Below are 17216 nucleotides of genomic sequence, written 5' to 3'. Positions count from 1 at the left end.
TTCCTCTTTATTTCCATGTTAAAACACATTTCTTCCTGTGATGTCAGTAAAACCACTTTCCTTTTTGTGAAACATGGTGACACATCTTCCAACCATGTGACACATCAGCTTAACATATGTGATGAAACCCAATAAGCCCATGAGTAATTGTAGTATATCTTTGTACTTGGAAACAGTTACTGCAGAAAAAGGGGGCTATTTTCCATAAAAGCATGGTTGGTGTGAAAGAATAAAAGAAAGAGAGAGTTCTGACGACATGTTCGCTGTCAGTTGATAAGAGGGTGATTTCCATATCAATATTTGAGTGGCAAAGTAAATAATTTATGGGTTCGCTGACACAATGACTATGTAGCCGAGTGGCGCCTTGCCACCGCTTTCTCCCCCGACTACAGGAGGTTCAAGTGGGAGCTCACGTAAATAATGTTGGTGTCAGTGTGTTTATGTGTTTTGGGGGTTGGGTCAGAGGGCTTGGGGCATTGATCAACGCATGTGTGCATGTTGTGTGTGTGTGTGTGTGTGTGTGTGTGTGTGCATTCATATATGCATGTGAACGTGCATGCATGGTTTTGTATTACAGGCTCTCCTAGCCAGTGAGACCCCCACTCTGCTTCTCCAGCAGGCTTATCTCGCCCTGCCGTTCATTCTTGCGAGAAGCAGTGTTTGGCAGAAAGAGACATCTGCTCTGTGAGAGAATGCCCTAATTATTCATGACCATTAAACCATTCAGGATTTGGTCTGCGCGGCATATGTGGCGTTTCTCATAGGCGCGCGTCAGCCGCACTTGTTAATGACAGTTTCATTGCTGTTGTTTTGTACTTTGTACCTCCAAATTATCACAACAGAACACGCAATAATTCTGCCCCGCCGACCGGCCGGCGGTGATTAAAATGCAAGACAGAATATCTTTGTGTTTATGGAAAGGGGAGAAAAACACAGCATGAGAAAGGGGACTGGAATGCTTAATTTTCTCTCCCCTTATCTTTTGCCTTTTTGTGCTCTTCTTGTCATTTGCTGTTTCATTTGCTGTTCTGAAACCTTTGTGTCGTCATTCTGATACCTCTATTGTTCATTGCTCTCTTTCTTTCTCAGGTGTGTGCAGGAAGTGTTCTCTAGAGGGGATTTCAGACACACACACACACACACACAAAAGCTCTGCTCTCTGAATTTGCAGTATTTTCTTTTTTCTTGTTTTTATCTGTATTTGTTGTTCTGTGAAACATGTTTTGTTAAAAGCACTTTCTGACTTGACTCACACTCTCTCTCTATCTTTCTCCCTCTCTCTCTCTCTCTCTCTCTCTCCCCCCCGGTCCGTGTGTCTCTATCACAACAGAGCCTCGTCACCACGGTAGCTGTGGCCACGTAAATCAGCCCGGCCAACATCATCTGTTCCCAGCTGTTTACCTCCAGCCAAACAAAGGAGTCTGGCTTTTTGTTGTCGCTGGGGCGGAGTGCTGCGTCGGCGGAGGGCTGTTATTCAGCCGCACGTACCGCTATCAGCCCCCTCTCTGAAAAGGCCAATTCAACACAGGGAATCAATGACATAGGAGAGGAGACAAGAAGAGAGGATGTCAATGTGGGGGTTGCCGGACACTTAGAAACTATAAGCAATCCTTCCTTCCCAAAGGAGAGGAGACAGACGGGGCACAAAGGAGGCACGTCACAGACAAACGTGAAAAGCAAATAAATAGTTGCGTCCCCCCCTCTGCTCTCAGCTCAGGTGTATGCGGGAGCTGTTCTCCAGGGAGGAAATTTCAGTTTGTGTCTCCAGAGGAGGTTTAGCAGGCGTCGGTTGGAGCTGCGAGGTCTCGTTTGCATCTGCAAATGAGACAGAACCCGGCTGGCCCGTGTCACCTTGGCAACAGGCCATCAGCACCTCCCTCCCTGCTATATTAGCGCCATGGTTGTCTGTCTGCTTGTCAGTCTGCACCCTGCCTCCCTCCATCCCTCCACTGCAGGTCTCATCGCCGCAGTAGCAGCATCCGTCTACCTACCTCGACCGATAGGATTAAGCATCTCCCTAAATCTTTCATTGAGACCATCAAATGGAGACGAAAAACAACATTATAAAAGATGAATGCCCCAGGCTCTTGTGGGTTTCTCAATGAATCCGACTCAAAGGGAAGAATTGGCAGTGGTAACGTGCTGCGGTCATGAAATATACATGGCGCACCCGTGCCAAGTGATGAGAGGCTCGCAGCCTGGGTTCTTTAGGTTTTTGCATAATGAGTGCCGCTGATCAATAAAGTATTAGCCAACAAGTCGCTTGACAGTAAGCTACGGCTACCAGGCTGGTCTTTGTCATGGTGAACCAGCCTCAGATGCATTGTGAGAGGGAAAGTAGGGGTCTTGAGTTAACTCCTCTTTCCTATATCTTCTTCACCCCCTCCACCTCATTCCACAGGACACCAGGCACACTGCTTGAAGTGCTGTTGTTGTGTCATGTGACTAACAGATCAGTGACAAAGTGTTACATTTCTTACTTCATCTTTGGAGGGCTATTTTCAAAACACACAGAAATGAAAGAAACTATGATCTAAGTGTTACTGTCCATCACAAAATGTAGCTCAGGTGCATACCAGGTATACCTACAATGTTTGAATCAGACTGGGGAATTTTGCCCCACCTTTGGCAAACTAGAAAATAAAAAAAATAAAATAAAAAGCAACAACAAAATCTTGAAAAAAGGTTTCATGTGTTTACAGTTGGACAAGGAACAAAGACATAAGACAGTAACAAAGTACATACACTGAGCTGCTAAGTCTTTCTTTCTGTCTTTCTTTCTTTCTCTTTCTTTCACCGGTGTTCCCCTTTTGCTTCTCTTCTGAGCCTGTCTCTCCCCTCCCCCTCTCACAACATGCCACATGCTTCCTGTTTACTCTTGATACAACTGGAGGAGGAGAGTAGAGGACTATTTGGTTTGGGGCTGGCCTCTCAAAATCCCTCAAGACTTCTACTGTAGTTGTGCACCACAAGTAGCCATCATCATTCAGACACTGTCAGGTCTCCACTTATCCATTTATTTTCAGCTTCATCCAAATCTTATTCTCTAGATACAAATGTGATCCATGTTTTTTCAATTAACTTGTCATGTTATTCTCTTATTAAACGAAAACAATCAAAGACTTAAGTCAAACACAGATAGTGACTAGGTGAGGTAACAGTATTGCACACTGTCAGATAGTGCCAGCCCTCCCATTCAAATGATGCAAATATGATTTGAGTGGAAGGCATCCAAACAGTTCAAGCTGAAAACAATTAAGCTCAACTGATGCAACTCTGGTTGATTGGGAGCCAGCACACGTTTACATCACCAAACCCTGGGAGACCCTTTCCATCGAAAACAAGTGCTTGAATTTGAGGGAGTTTCCGTCTGAAATTAGGAATGTAAAAAAAGAAACCCAAAAAAACATTCTAACACTTAAACATTGTATATTGTCCAGCAGCAAACAAAAACTTTATAATTGTGATATTTGATTTTTCAGTAGCTTTACAACTTTCAGAACTTCAATTCAGCATTTGAATCTTGCACATCCAAGGTATTTTCTCTTTTAAAATTACGTTTTTTTGTAAATATAAATCAAGCCATGCAATGTATTATCTTTAACTGCTAGTACAGTGGCAGCAAAGGTATTATGGATTACTTAGAAACTCAGCACTTGGTTTCTAATGCATTTTTCACGGAGTATGGGTTGTCAGTAGATTTTTTTTCATGTCACTCCAGACTGATTCATATCAGCATGTATTCGCAAAGCTCTTCAGTCTACTGGTTTCACCTATTGACTTGTAATTGGTTATCACATTTTAATGATAATTTACCTCGGGTATAATACTCAGATGTTAATGTGACCTCTTTAGGCGGACTTGTAAAATAGAGTCCAACACATTGTGACCTTTGAGCCTGTGAGCGCAGCGCGCTGATGTTTGCCTGGGCGACGTGTGTAATGCTAGCCCAGCACTGGGGCCACGGGGTGTGTAACTCAATCACGTCCGGTGTGATTGGCAACACTGATGAATGTCCACTTTGTTTGCGCAGCGCATTCATCCCCCGTCAGGTCAGACGCGACCGAGACCAAATCTAATTAAAAAAGGCCGCCAGCAACCCCCACCCACCCATGCCACCCCATCAGCGCCGAGGAAGTGGAGGTCCCTGTGTACACTGTGGCAAACATGGATCCTTTTGTTTTCCATAACTTAGGGGACACGGGGATCGGCCCGCCCACATGTGCGACCCATTTTTCAGACATCCTGTAAGCACGGAGTCGCACCTCGGGCTGTCTTCTCAGATTTTTTCATAGGTCACAGCACTTCTGTTTATGAGTCCCTTGGATTGCAGCAGCTCCAGTGCTCATTGACTCTCCGCTGTGTCATTGTGGCAGGATCATCTTTTGTCATGAAGGTAAATTAATCAATGGATCAATGCAGGAGTGAAGGAGCGAGAGTAGTGGAGGGTCCTTGTGTCCTTTCCTGTTTTATACAGTCTCCTTTTGGAGGCCTCTCAAAGTGTCCTCATTGGTTAACACAGACTAATCTGGCATGTATCAATGTATCAATGACAATCCATGTTATATTCTTCATTTGTAATCTGGCATTTTGTGTGTTAGTGCGTTTGTGTCGGGTGGGGAGGTGGGAGTGGGTGGGGGTGTCTATGTGTTCTATTTTTGGTATTTTTACATTTTTGTTTTCGCACTCCTGTATACGTATATATTGGACAAAGCTCAAAATTAAATATTTAAAAATAGTGTCCTCATTGGAACCAATCCAAAGTCATCCAATATGTCTGACCTTTAGCCTTTAGTGGATGAATGACATAACATATTCTTTATTATTACACAAGCTAAACTATCAATGGATTGTATGTCATTTTTGGAGTAAAAAGAAACAACAGTACACATTTCACTGCATATTGTGTAACTGAGCATATCAAATTCTTTGTTTTCCTAAATCTAAGTGAGGTAACTTGACAAATTTTGCTGCAGTCACGCTGAATGAAATTGAAGGATTATGCTAAGTGGATATTATTGTCTTCCTTAAATATCCTGGCAGTACTTAAAAATTTACCGATCATCAGATACACACGATAGCAGGAAAACATCCAAGTAAATCGTGATATGTCAACAATGTAGTCCTTGTTTGGCAAGGTAATTAGGGAGGAGAAACTTTAAAATTAAAGTTCGTATTCTGGCATGATTCATATCCCAAACAGTCCTTGGAAGACAGCACGAGCCTGGATGACAATAACAAAGTAATGTGTGTTGATAAGGAGAGGCAAAGACGTGAAAGCCTGAAGGTCAGTCCTGGTTGTGCTGGGAGCTCCCAGAGCGCAGAGGATTCTGCTGACATCCGCCGTCTTTGTTCTGCGTAATTGGCTAAAAGACTGAGCAACTATATTTACACATCCCCTGAAGAACATTAATTACAGACCGAGAGAGCGAGAGAGAGAAAGAGAGAGAAGCAGCATCAGAGCACAGAACATTTTCTCCACACATGTTCCCTGCTAGCTGCATGTATGAATGCTTATTAAGGATGGCAGATAATATGCTGGCTCCGTGGCCATGATAGTATTTAAACGCATGTATAGGATTCTGAGGGCTCAAAATTAGAGAGCACACGACGAGTATGAATGTTCACATACACAAATGTGGTTGAGAATGCACGTCTGCAACGTTCAATCTGACATGCCTGCTCTGATTTAGCATCATGGGCGACAGCAGCTGGGTTCTACACAACAGTGATTCTCAACCTTTTTCATATCGAGGACCCCTAATTTAGTCCACATTAGGGCCACGGACCCCCATTTTTCTGAGATTTTGGACCCAAATCTGAGAATATTTTTATTGTTAGATATGATTTTGTCCAGAATTCCAAGACTATCTGTATTGTAGGTAGAGAGATAACAGTGAAACTATGATCAAAACAGTCATTCTTCTACATTCTATAACTGTGTTAACGTCTTGTAAATGAAATAATGCTGAAGTTTTACAATTCATCAATTTGCTGGGGTCCCCGGACCCCACGTTGAGAACCACTGCTATACAAGACATTACATGCAGCACTACACGTCTTAGGCAGCAGAGTAAAGCTTAGAGAAGTAGGATTATGAACCAGAAGGTTGGAGGTTCACATCTCTAGACTATCTAGCAAGATTTGAGCAGGATGACAAAAACTGTCTCGTCCTTCAACAATTCAATGTCAAAATGATCTTGCACAACACACTTAAAGAAAAAATCCACACATGGATACTCTTACACTGTTGAAAATGTCATCAATCTGTAATGTTCACTGCGTTCCAGGAGTTTTTTTGTGATGAACTGTTGTAATTTACTTTTCTGGTGTACCCACTTTCCCTCAGGCTGCCTTTTTAGTGATTTCCTACATTTCCCAGAATGCCTTTTGACAGCCTCCAGTGAATGAGCATGAACTGGTTGCATTCATGGATTGGTGGAAAGAGCAACAGCAATAGCATAGTAAGAGTGAAAGAGTTTTTCCATTCAAGAAAAACACGAGTCTTGCCCCTTACTCAAAACACAGCACATCTTGTGGCATTGCATTCTGGACTATTGAGGCTACTGTCAGTGGAGAAATTGGTCTCTCTTCCTCTTCAATAATGGATTTCTCCCTGTATGATTGTTGAACGTTGGTGCAAAATGGTGAGTCTAGGAAGAAGCCCTTGCTCTTTGATTCTGAGGCACTGACAAAACCTGAAGTTTACTGTTTATGTTTTAGATAGTGAATTTTTTTCTGCTATAAAAACTCCATTGTAGCTGTGCTGGAAATGTCTCAACGTGACGTCTACCCAGTCTGGCCAGTTATCCGTAGGAGTAAGAAAAAAACACCACCAAACAACAAAAAAATGGGCCCAGAAATGCAAGGTATGCACCAATAGCTGTTTCTTTACAGTATTAAAGAGGGGGATTTCTCCTTAAAGCCCCAGCTGCTCCAGTGGAGCTGATCAGTGGCAAACAGCAGAAGACTGCGATTACACTGGGCAGTTGTGAAGTGTGAAGGTGTGAAAATATGACTGTGAAGTGAGGTGTTGCTCAAAAGAGTATGCATGCTCAACAAACCTTCCCTGGGTAAATAGAGGTTAAAAAAATCATTAACATAGATTAGTGTTTCATGACCATGTTTTAACATTAACTTAGCCAGACACGCTTCATGCTGTTTATTGTTGCACTTGGGCGACATGGTCGGTTTGGCCGACAGTGAGGCCTCACCTTTTCCTGCTGTTCACATTTTGTATCCGGCTTTTTCTTGGACAAAACAGTCTTTGGAGCGGTGTCCTGTAGTTGTGACTCTGCTCTCCCACCCTTTGGTCTGAATCAGCCGTGTTGCTGTGGAAGAAATTGCAGCATTTCCACTACTGGGGGACCTACTGTGTCGGGGACCTTGTTAATCACTTCCTGTTATTGTCTGTCACAGGAAGTGGATGGGCACTGTTACAGCTGAAGTTCAATGGCAGACTTTCAATTTCCCTCTGTGTGTGTGTGTGTGCGCGCGTGCGTGCCTGTGCATTTGTTGAAACGGAAAGGTGCCGATTACCGAACGGATACAGGGTGGGGTGGTTCTGTTGAGGAAAAAACAAATAACCCAAACCAAAAACAAACAAACAAATGTAACATGTGACCTCTGCCATTTCAAACAATAACTCCAATTATATTTTTAGTGATTTCAATTTGGTCCAATTTGGGAGCTCTCTGACCACAATATCTCCATCAGTAGGCAGCCGACTGTTAATTTGTGCATCAAAAGCAGCGCAGAGGGGAAATAATGAAATACACTCTCACACCTAACAGCCCACAGCAGCTTTATTCATTATCACAAATCGCTTTACAATTCATAATTTTACAGAAAATCCAACACAGGTTACTTTCAAAAAGGCTGTCGATAAAGTCAAGTGCTGATTGGGAAGTGCAAAGAAAGCAGTTGACCACAGAGAAAAGAAAGTAGCGAGGGGACTAAAGAACAATCTGGATCTTTGAGCTATTTGTGTATGACACTTTATACCTGAATTGTAATGAAACGCTCCACAGAAGGCTTAGCGATAGAATGGATTGGATGAATTGACATTATTGATCGCAGCAGCGGGACACCTATAAACGTGATTTGCAAAGACAATGCATGGTCAGGATCTCTTCGGGGCCATTCTTAGCTGTTATGGGGACTCAAAAATCAAATCTGTAAAAGTGATTTATGGCACACTGGGGCCCTAATCCACCGTGTCACTTTATGGTTCTCCTGGGGGACTGACACAGAGAATGAGATCCCGCAGCAGGTAAGGAATATTTGGAAATTGTTCAGACCTTAGGAATGTTTTTTTTCTGAAGCTGAAGAAAAGGGAAACATGCAATTACAGGAACACTCAACTGTGAACACAAGAGCACAGGTGATAAATCATATTTCCATGCATCGTTGCGTCTTGTCTGATGTTTGTTAAATTACATCATCCTAAGCTTTGCAAATCTTCGCGTACACAATGTGTGAATGGCGAGGCTCATGATTCTGATTAACCGGGGGTGTTGATGCAACTGAATGCAACCGACCAATCATTTCCCTTGGTACATGTTTTTTTTTACCCCTCTCTGATTCAATTATCAATTTTATGGTCATATCTTTTATCGCTTGACGCTTGACTCAAACAAGCGAGTTCCTTAAATCCTGGGTCGGTTTTGTTGTTTGGGTTCTACGCCATCAAAGCCATGCCCGGAGACTATGAATAGAGATGCCAATCGGTGTGTGCTCATAGGGCCCCTATTTATTTGAATATGATGCTTATTATTCCACAACCCAAAATACTGCTGGAAGGAGACAGAGAAAATTGACGGAGGGTACAAAGTGTAAAGAAAAGGGGGGAAGAAGAAAAACATAGTTGTTGCAGAGGAGGATAGGGAGTTGACTGATGTAATTGAGATAGAATGAGATGGTATCAGCAGAGGGGTCGCCATGAATAAACAGAGGGAGGGCATTGAGGACAATTGAGTGTGTGAAGGAAAAAGAGGACAGCCCTGTGTGTGTGTGTGTGTGTGTGTGTGTGTGTGTGTTTGTTTGTATGCAAGCATGCGCCTATATGCATGCCTTTGTGCATATACTTATGTCTGCGCGTGAGTTTGCATGCATGCCCGTGTGTGTGTGTGTGTGTGTGTGAGGATCATCTTTGCGACGGGGGAGGGGAAGCCTTAGTTTTAAGCCGTGGAACTGACTGACTGACTGACTGGTGCTTTCCCCCGAGGAGCGCTGGTTGTGCTTGTGTTGCATGAAAAAAGAGCTCTCTCTCTCTCCCCGGGAATACCCAGGGGAACGTCACGTACACAAAACACCATCACACACAAACGTCCTCCTCTCTTTGTCTCGCCCACACATCTCTCTCCCAAATGTATTTACTCAAACTCCTCTGCCTCTCTTGCTCACACTTATCACAGACACATCATCCCCATCAACAAGCACCAGCCAGCACACAAACACGAGCTGACATCTGAAGGGGCCGATCATGAGAAAAACACACTTTGAATGTGATGAGCAGACGTGGATCATGAAGTATTTGCAAATAAATATTAGTGTTTCCCATAATATGCATGGAGCAGCAGATGGGGTTTACCACATAATCACAATTGAAATAGTGTAAGTTATCAGAATATAACATACTGAATGGACTTTCATAGCCTACTTCTCTGTGATCGTCTAAACCTTCTGCCACTCTATTTTTTTTATATTATCCTATGTGGCAAAGCCCATCCATCTTACACATTAAGCAGGTAAAAAAAGACATAAAATGTATTTCCATGTATAATTTGACCCAGGTCTTGTGCCTAGCAAACAGATGTATGTGTAACATGAGAGACAGAAAAATCAAACATATGGCCTTGATGGAGCCAATTGAAGTCTAACCAGGGATTTCTGGGTAGGGATGGGTGGGACCAACTGCCAGGCCCTGACAGTGCAGATTTGGTTACTCTCCCCTCCCCCCACATGATAAGGGAGGGTAAACTCTTAAAGGAAGAGTGGGGATGTACACTACATAGGAGATAATATAGTATATAGTATATAATATAGATGGTATCTATGTTCTTGGAGGACCTCCAAGGAGAAAAGGCATTTCCTGTACAATTAATGTTGACGAGATGAGGCCTTGGAGGAAGGAAGGAGAAATGCACAGCAGAACGCTTATTGTGTTTGAGATACACATGTAGTTTCCTCCTATGGCATCATGCACCGAGAAAATAGTGTGTGTTCTTCATACACACCTCAACACTGATACAGAATGTTTACGCACACAATCATAAAGATGAGTGATAATTCCAGCTTCAGATACTCTTACACCATTGTGTAGCCTATCATCAATCTGTGATATTCAATGCATTCCAGGAGTTATTTTGTCATGTGTTTTAATTAACTTTTTTTTTCAACCGTGTCATCTTCTACTTCAGTTAGTGATTTCCTACGTTTCCCAGAATTACTCTTGACAACCCCTCAGAGAACAGGTATGAACTTGTTGTATTTCAACTGTGGCTTTTACCTGTAAATGGAGAGACTTTTTCTGCTCCAGAAAAAGTGAAAGTCGCACTCCTTACGCACTACGTCTTGTGGCTGCATTACATTGTGGACTATTGAGGCTACTGTTGATGTTTTAGATAGGGATTTTTTTTCTGCTATTAGACTCCATTGAAGCTGTGCTGGAAATATCTGGAAATGCACCACCAAACAACAAGGTACATCACCAATAACTGTTTCTTTTAAAGTAAAGTGGTAAACGGTAAGCATTTTAGGGTGGATTTTTCCTTTATATGTACGCACACACCTGTGAATGCATGCACGCACACACACACACACACACACACACACACACACATATATATGTGCGCACATACACACACATAAACATACACTTGTCCAAGATAGAGACAGAGAGGGGCATGTCTGCCTCGAATGTGAGCATGTCCTGGCTAGTCTCCCTGGAAGCAGCCTCTGGAGAGCCTGGGGACTGAATGAGGCCTTTTGAGTCCTGGCTGGTGAGGGGCAGGTCCATTGTTAAGGACAGCTGGGCCTCTTGTTTCTTGCTCTCTCTCTCTGGGGGCGATGGGCACCCAATACGAGGAGATTGGGTTTCTACCACCCACTCCTGCCCAACCCCCCACGCATCTGCAGCAGCATTGACTGTGACTGTCTGTCTTTCTGTCTGAGACCACTTCTGGACTCTATTGACTAGAAAAAACCTTATGTTGCACCGATGTCTGGGCGTGAGAGGAATGCGATTAGCCGAGAACTTTTATTTATTTGCAAGCAAATTTAGAAGTCATGAATAAAAAATGAACTGATATAGTGTAATATATTTGGTATTAAATGATATGGAATTAAGTTGTTGCATGGGTAGCCATAAATGCATGAGATGATAATGAGGCGGATTCTATTGAGTAATAAAAATGCATGTCTTTTGCCTATGCAGCAATATCATTCCCTGGTATTTTCTATGAAGGAAAAGAACCTCTATATTCGATATTTGTTTTATTAGAGCTAGTCAGCTCCTTTCCAGTATCATTCCTGAATGGCTTCTGAAACAACACACACAGCTCCAAGCCCATTCTTGTGTCCACATCCTCTCCTTCACCATCTCCCCCCTCCCATCCCTCCACCCCTCTCCTTTTTCCCACACTCCCCTCCTTCCTTCCCTGCCCGAGGGAGCACTGTGATTGGGTGAGTAGAGCCGCTCTCTGTGGAGTGTGCTCAGTCTGTCACTATCCTTGTGGCAGGAGAGTGGAATGGAATAAAGCTCCCAAACTGGGCTATTAGAGGCTATTTTCATCCCTGCACGTCTGTTTCTGTGGGCTCATGCTCCAAATATAGATCTGGCACCAATGACGCTAATGAAACATGTCCCCCTTCTCGCTGGTTTAAATCTACTTATGTAATCTCTTCCTTGCATCAACAGGAGCCGGCCATACCTTACCATCTGGGCCTGATCCTGCAGTTATCTCCCCCTGTCATTACTGCCCTGCAAACTCAGGCCTGTGGCTTTTTTCCTGTAGTTCTTGGAGGTCAGGTGCATGTGGTGGAACCTGGGACTGAGGGGAGGAGTGGTGCGTTTCCATTTGGATGTCGAGTACAAATCCAGGAAAACATGCTGGGTGTGACCTAGAAGTCCCAGCCGGTATCCTGTCATTCCAGTGCACAATGCAGCAAGGGAAGTGACAAATCCCTAAGCCACTTTGTGTCAAAGGCAGACACAAATAGAGAGTGGTGTTCCATGTGACAGATGCTGCACACGCAGGCCCATGTTAAAAATCACTGACAGCTCGGTTCACCTGATGTTCTACGCTCTGTTTCTCTAGAAAAAAAAAACAGTTGGGAAAAAAAAGCCTCTGCATGCTGTGCAGTTCAACAGAAGGCGATAATGTCAGCAACACCCCAAAGACACATCCATGGAAGGGTTTGTTTGTGTGACCTGCTTTTGCGATAAAAGCACTTTGGTAATTGAAAAATATCTCAGCAAGCCTTTCAAGTTTATGGCATGAAAGATCTCAAGACAGGCTGTCAATACAAGGAAGAATAACATTTAATCTCCAAGGGGGACAGGTACATAATGTTCCTACTATAAGCTGAGATGCTTCAGTTTGGTACTGACTCATAACCATGAGGTTTCAGCAGTATATGCTAATGGAGCTACAATGGATTGCAAGTAACAGATGATTTAGAAGAATAAAGCACCCTTCTCTGTCCCCTCTGTTGCTACCCACGTGGGTGCGCGTGGCGGCATTCCCCTCTCCCTCCTGTGTGTCTCTGGTGAATGGAGGTGCTGTGGGTCAGTGGAGCAGCTGGTGACTGGGAGGAAGAACTTAACCAGGCCTCCTTTGTGGATCAGCTGTCTCTGGCCCAGCTTTGTCATTCCAAATTGGGTCCCTTACATCCAGAGCCCAGGGAGGTTTTGACATGTAAATGGAGGGCCAGGAGCCCCAAAGCCCCACTATTACTCTCTGAAACGCTATAGGGCCAACAACGGTTCCCTGAGATCCACCGCTGGGGGGGAGGGACCACAGCAGGCTCACCATAGACTGAAGTGTGCCACCCAGTCTGGAATTATGGTAATCATCATGCTTCTGTCTGGACATCAAACAGCCCCCCCCCCCGGTATAATTATTTTCTGATTATATGATATTTACTATGATAACATATGTCATAATAGAATCATTGACTGCAATTCTAATCATAGACATAGATATTTAGATATCGGTCTTACCCCGTTAAATTAAAAAACAGATTTATGAATTGAATTACTGAATTACTAGCTTGGAGAAATAAAGACAAAAGGGAGAAAACAGGTAGCAAAGTTTGACCACTGGAATTTCCCATAAATGTTTGACATTTAATTCATCCAAAAATATCTGAATGATTGCAATTAACAGAGGAGCGTGCTGTATTGTTGCATCCATTCACACAGGAAAAGCAGTGGAACATGAACTACACAGAAAGCCATCTTACACAAGCCCAACCTTTGATCATTTCAGTAGCTCTATAAAAACAAAGCCTATGGCCAGACACCAACGCCCCAGCGAGCTGGTGTTAGGCACGTCTGTGTGCCACATGTGTCTAAGGGCTGTAAAAAGACCAACACTGCTCACCCGCTCACAGCTAAAGCTGCCCATATGCAGTTAAATCTAGTTACGATCCTGCTTCAACCAAGAGAGCAAACAAATAAGAATAACTTGGCACATTTGGACAAGCGCCAGAGCTGCAAACATCATTGCACTAACACAAACAAAATACTCCATCGCATGGCCTCAATAATGCACAGTATCACACAGCTGTAGCGCGTGCCTGGTTCATATTTGCAAGAGCGGAGAAAACCAACAGCAGAGAGCCACTGAACAGCAGCAGCAGTAGTAGGCACACAGGAAGTGAAATCTGCTCAATATACTGTAGCCTGAGGGGGTTTAGAGGGATAATTGCTGACACTCCTGGCTTGCTAGATGGCCGCTCTGTGCTGTTGCTGCAGTGGTGAGGGGAAACCTCTATTAGTGACAGCTGTCTGCAGCATGGCACACAGAAATGACATGACATGAAGCATGTAAACATTGGATTTGCCCATGTCCTCCTTACTGTCCACACAGCTTATTACAGAAGGATCCTGGCAGCATAATAAACCAGGAATTGCTGTCTGCTCTGGCAAGGAGGACGCTTCGTTCCAGGCTGCCCCACTTTCTGCCTGTGGTTGTTGACTTAGTTTATTTGTTCTGAACGGCCACTTATCTCTGGCTATTTTTTTTTTTGTGTGTGGCACAGCTTTGACTGCTGTTAGTTATAGGGAAATGGAGTGGCTCTAACATTGGGGGCAGAGAACACTCAGGCCTACTGCTGCTCTGCTGTGATGTTTTCTCAGCGTTGGTATCTGGGTTGTGTTGTTGGGGCCCAGGTAAACAAGGCATCATTTGTTAATCACATCAGCAGAAGAGGCTATGATAATGACTCATAATTGACAGCAGAACAAACAATTTAAGTTGCCTAATGTGTTTGTATGATGTAAAGCACTTTTTAATGTGTTTGCATTTAATGACAATCATGATGGGCTACATAATTTAACTTATACGTCTTCGCAGTAATGTGACGCAGTAAGAGAGAGAACATGTGAAAGGGGGGGGAGGGCGGGTGTAAGAAGATGAACAGAGTAGCAGATAATGACCTCAGCTTCCATCTGCTGGGCACCGCGGGGCGGAGACACCTTCAACCTGCCGCCAGTCGGTCGCCACGGCAATCTGCCGCTCCCCATCGTCCTGGTGACATCTGCTTTTGGGTGACTGAAAGATGAATGCAGCACCAGCCGCATGGGCACAGCACAGACATCACACAGACCACTACACACACACTAACACTGCGGCACAGATGGCCACAGACACACTACTGTGTAGATTACAATCCAGACATTCTCCACTGCTTCTAACCTCTCAGTGTAAAGTGGATGTAATATAATCACAGATTTGTAGCACTGTTAGCTGTGACTATGTTTTGGGTCTCTTCCTAAAGAGCTGGCATTGGCAGCCAATGGCTGGTGCTCCGGAGACCTTGCCATAGTGCTATTTTTTCAGAATATGTTTACCCAGCAACCTCCTGTGCACTATTCACACACATGACAGAAGCTTACTGTACCTGTCAAGGGAATCTGCTATGCCCATTTTGGTTCCTTTTACCAATTTGCTTGATCTTCGACCATAGGGAATACGTGTTTTTGTTTACTAGTACTCTGTATCTATGGCAATAGCGTTTTGCTTGACTAGAGTCCCCAGCCACAGCTGTCACAGTTATTTAGTGCCACTGCGGTAACCTTGGTAACACCCATCCAGCATACAAGTGTTATTCACTAAGTGAGAACCTGATGAACAGGTGAGGTGCTGGAACCACGGTGATTACGGACAAACCAGCATGAGGAAAGGATTGAAACCAGCTTGTGTGTTCTGTCCACTTTCGGGGAAGGAGCTAGGCTGGAGGGAGGACAGAAAGAGGGAGAGAGGAAATTAAGGGGCGGGGCCGCTGTGACAGAGGAACAGTGAGGCAGAGCAAGCAGGAGAAAGAGAGGGGAATTCAGGTCAGTGTTGTGGATTAGGGATGCATGCTGGGCAGGGCGTTGTGATCCACCACCAGCTTGCAGAGAGACAGACTGGGTGAGAGAGCGAGGGAGAGAGAGAGCGAGACAGAGAGAGAGTGAGAGAGAGAGAGAGAGAGAGGGAGAGAGAGAGAGGCAGCAAAGTAAGGACGTGATCAATTGTAATTGGCTTTCACAATATCTCAGGGAGCAGGAAAGTTTGTCGCAATCATCTCATGAGACGGATGTTTAGATTGAAAGGGGAGCTGAAAGATTATGCCAGGCCTGAAACATTACACTATGCACTGTTGGAAGAATGTGGTTCAAAACAGGCAGATTGCTTTTTGAAATAGAGATAAGCAAACTCGGAACTGGCATTTGCAAGGGGACCAAAGTTAAACCCAATTATAGATGTGGAGAAACACAAATTATTATTATCTAAAACAGTTACACCTAAGTTTAATTGTTTGATTTCAGTTCCCTGAAACACCGGACAAGCTTGCTAATCTGAATTTTAATTCCAGGAACGACTGCATGTTTCCTGTGTCTTGGTTACCACCACTGTTTAGGGTCCCGAATACTTGCTTTTATGAGTGTTAGAAAAACAGAATATCTCCCAGGCCGGTGTGAAAAGCATCAGAGAAACATGTGTGGCAACCCTCAGTATTTACTGGGTCAAATAGTATTTGGGTCAACCTGGGTCTAATAATTTTTTACCGTTTTACCGTCTTAACCTGCTTGGAGTACCAGCTTGGTACCAGGACATTTCAGTTAGTATCTGGTAATTTGTCGATCGCTCTGTATTAGTATAGGACACTACAGGTATACGAAACTGACTTTCTTGTGATTTTTTTTGGTTCTCATTGTGTTACCCAATGTGACAAACCGCGCCCATCTGGCACTTAAGTGGACCCAAACAAACCACAAAAAAAATGCAAATACTGTGACTCAGGTCGGGTATTTACCTGCCTGCTTTTGTTTCAAGGAACAAAAAACAAAAATACTGTAAATCAGCTGACTGGGGGAAGTCTCCCCAGCTTGTGTCTGGCTCTACAGACTCTGCAAATTTAACATCACACTCCGAAAATTCCACTCGCTACCCCCAGCCAAGTGTGGAGGCCCACAACACACATAATCACACACACACACACACACACACAAATACACATTCACTCATTCACTAACTCACACACACGTATGTTGGAACACAATCACATGTTCACCCACGTACATGCAGGCACATACTCACACATGCATCCATACTGACTTGCATGCACACACACACACACATGCGCACGCACAACCCCTGCCGTGGCTGTAAAATCAGCATAGCTCTCTGAAATTCCACTAACACCTCCCACCCCATGTGAACACACACACACACACACACACCCCACACACACACTCCTGTGAACCCACACAATTAATGTGCAATCACATCCATCTTCCACCCCGCTTCCCCTCCCCTGTTCTCCATTACAAATAGCTGAGGATTGCATTCTCTCCCCCTGGCCTTGCCTGTTGTTGTTTTTACATGTCTTGTTGTGTGCAATACTCTCCCTTATGTAAGGCACAATTACCCAACGTGAGTGTTATTCTCAGTGGGGGTGATCGCACTGGCGCATTCCAAACTCAACGAGAGACGGAGAGAGAG

The sequence above is a fragment of the Centroberyx affinis genome, unplaced genomic scaffold (genome assembly GCF_046629955.1).
Source record: "Centroberyx affinis isolate AG114_WGS23_722 - 3 ecotype Tasmania unplaced genomic scaffold, CSIRO-AGI_Caff_v1 ptg002726l_1, whole genome shotgun sequence".
Classification (NCBI taxonomy): domain Eukaryota; kingdom Metazoa; phylum Chordata; class Actinopteri; order Beryciformes; family Berycidae; genus Centroberyx; species Centroberyx affinis.
The sequence above is the reverse complement of the archived record's forward strand: the minus strand, read 5'-3'. Positions refer to the sequence as shown.